Source organism: Etheostoma cragini, chromosome 11, assembly GCF_013103735.1.
Source record: "Etheostoma cragini isolate CJK2018 chromosome 11, CSU_Ecrag_1.0, whole genome shotgun sequence".
In the NCBI taxonomy this organism is placed as follows: Eukaryota; Metazoa; Chordata; class Actinopteri; order Perciformes; family Percidae; genus Etheostoma; species Etheostoma cragini.
In genome coordinates, this window is record NC_048417.1 from 3268198 (window position 1) to 3271300 (window position 3103).

At 38.3% G+C, this 3103-nt stretch overlaps 1 protein-coding gene across 1 annotated transcript in view; it reads right to left on the minus strand.

Moving 5' to 3' along the window:
* LOC117953089 (SH3 domain-binding protein 4) overlaps positions 1–2485 on the minus strand; it is a 34260-nt gene extending 31775 nt beyond the window's left edge. The window contains exon 1 of the mRNA XM_034885848.1: positions 2281–2485. The gene's annotated coding sequence lies outside the window, so the exon portion shown is untranslated. The remainder of the gene's footprint in view (positions 1–2280) is intronic.
* Between the last annotated feature and the right edge of the window lie 618 nt (positions 2486–3103).

Here is a 3103-nt window from a genome sequence, read left to right on the forward strand (position 1 = left end):
AAAACAGTGTTTCCAATTTTATTTTATTTTTAGACCCCCATAGTAATTTTTCTACATAAAGTCGTATTGTCCAGCAAGCATGCGAGATATTTCTCTCCTGTAACCGTCCAAACAGTCACTTCTCTCTGAATCTGTTTCGTTAGGAGTCTTCATTCATCTTTTTCCTTCCCTTTGTAGAATTTCTCATTTAACTTCCCAGGTAGCAACCTAAGCAACAATCAAGAGCTGCAAAGATTTATCTATTTAACAAGTAGTTGTCTCCTAAATGGATTGTTAACTATATTTTGATAGGCGATTTCATTGTTTGAGTCATTTTTTGTGTAAAAACAATGAAAGATCTCTGATGTCAGCTTGTTAAATGTGAATATCTTCTAGTTTCTTCTCTCTCCTGTGACAGTAAACTGAATATCTTTGAGTTGTGGACAAAACGAGACATTTTAGGTTAGAGGGAAACATTTTTAGAGAAAATTACCATTAATTGCAGCCCTAAAACATCCTTCATGCTCCTGTCAACATAAATCTACCTTCCACTGAACCATGATGCCGTGGTTGTCATGCTCTCCCTTTAATTTAATTAATTTTAATTTATTCTCTTTATTGATCCCCTATGGGGAAATTACAATGTACAGTTTACAGGCTTGTGGTGATGAGCAATGTGCTATAGGTGCCAAAATAAATCTAACATTTGGTACTTCCAATTTGTGTTTTTATGGTTCATGTGTGCAATGAACATTAAACTTTGTGAGAAAAACTCATGGCAGAGAATTGTGATATAATTCTAATCTAAAAAAATAGTGATTGATATTTCTCCTGAATCGTGGATGCTATATATATTGATATATTGGCGGGCCGATATCGGGTATTTACTAATTTATCGGTATCGGGATTTCTAAAAATGTAAGACAGCCAATCGCAGACTTTATTAGATCTTGGTAGAAGAATGCTGCCTGCTGATTGGCTCACTGACGCTGATAAGATTGACATGAGAGTCATTTCTACCGCTGCCTCCATTGGTTAGTTCATGGTATTGTGCGACTTTGGTGTTTTAAAGGGTTAGGAAGTAACAAAACAAGAAGAAAGGTAAAAGACAAGAAACAAGCTAGTCCGTGGACGCTGTAGTGCTCATCTAATGTATAATATATAAGCTTTTAATCAATCTAGGCCATCACAAAGCCTCTGTTAGTCTTTGGTGCCATTAATTATTTCAAGCTACATTATCTAATTTAATATTTAAAACAGGAGGGCGAAGCATGTGAAGTCACTGGTCTTGCTATTGTTTTTAAATTGAAATAAAAATGAATGAGTAGATATAACGAACGACAGAGCGAACCACGATGAAGATGATAGAGATGATGAAGATGTCGACCCCGTCGCTAGAAATCAGCGGAGCTGTGTTTTAGTGCTAACGGTCTTTGATGCCATGGCAACCGGTGTCGCCCACAGCCCCACTCGGCTACAGACAGACAGAGCTCCGTGGTCATTATGAAGCATTACAATGAGACTTAACGGTCACCAGGTTATAACACAGCTACAGCTGAACATCTGACATGTATCCAAGCGTTGACTCTTTAGTTTCCTTTCGGCTTGGTTTTTAACTTGAAACGACGGATCTGAAATGACGTTTAACAACACTAGTTAACGTGGGAAAAAGGCGCCGCAACAGCCGTTAACGTTAGTTAACCGTTAACGTTAGAGAACGTTACGATAAAGTTGGACTTAACCGTCATCAGGTTATAACCCAGCTACAGCTCAATGTCTGATATTTATCACAGCTTTCGCTCTGTAGTTTTCGTTTGGGTTGGTTTTTAAATGAAAACGACGGATTTGAGAAGACTTCTAACAACATTGATGTAGCAAAAAGCCGACGCAACAACCGTTACTGTAGTTTTACATCAGGCTCGATACAGTTACACCACAGAAAGGATTCAAACGGTCCAACAAACAGCGAGACCGACAGGAAAAAAGACACGGAGCTTATAACCGGTTAAGAGCATAAGACCGGGGAATTTTCGGGCTTGGAAAGACTCTCGGAAAGCTACCGATTAACCGTTGGTTTCTCGCCCAAATACAGCGTGTCCCATGACTTTAGAAGGATTCCCCACAGTGAAAAGTTGCAGTTCACTCGGGATGAAAACCGTCGCTCCCAGGTGGAGCGGCTCAAACATTTCCCCACAACACTTCTTCCATGTTGAGAAGCAAAAAAAAAGGACGTTTTTTGTTGTTGTTGTTGTTTTAACAGACACGGAGGAACATGAAGACGATGGGAAATGGCAGCCTTACCTGGCAGAGAAGAAGGCTCGTTATGTCCCATGAAGAAAGCGGTAATAGCCGAGCAGCCGCCGTTTTCCGTCGAGCTCTCTGCTGCTGGACGTGTGTGTGTGTGTGTGTGTGTGTGTGTGTGTGTGTGTGTGTGTGTGTGTGTGTGTGTGTGTGTATTCACCGAGTCCTCCTGGAGGAAAGCAGCCGAGCTCCTCCAGCTGATGTCACCGGGACGGGGAGGGGCTTCATCGGGGCACATTTCCATCAGGACGTGATGTCACGTCACTGGATCATGAAAAAGATAGGCCTACTACTACTTTATGTTTCCTTTTAGATATTTTATTTCAAACAAAATAAGGGAAATACATTTAAAAAATACTACATAAAATATACCCTACAAACTTTTTTATTTCAAAGTTCATGCCAATCGACCAGTGTTCTAGTTTTTGTAAATCAGGACCAGAATCATTAATTCACCTTTTTTTTGGTTGTTTATTTTGTCTTACATTCTGGAAAAGTTTAGAAGATTATTTAACTTCTAAAACTTCACACACAATTACATTAGAAGGAAAACATATAATTACATTGTTTGAGTGCAAAGATAGGAACTTAAGTGATATTATCAATCTTTTCATTTTACTAGGAACATTTCATATTCATAAGTCCAAATTCTCTAATTCAAAACCCTGTTTTAAATTATTTCAAATTGAAGTTGATACTTACTTTGAGTCTCTTAATTTAATAACAAACAAAAAAGCTATATTTATTTCTGACATTTATTTAAGGTTGTTTAATTGAGGATTCATATTGTAACACTTTACTTTTTTCTTTACAAGGCTGTCAC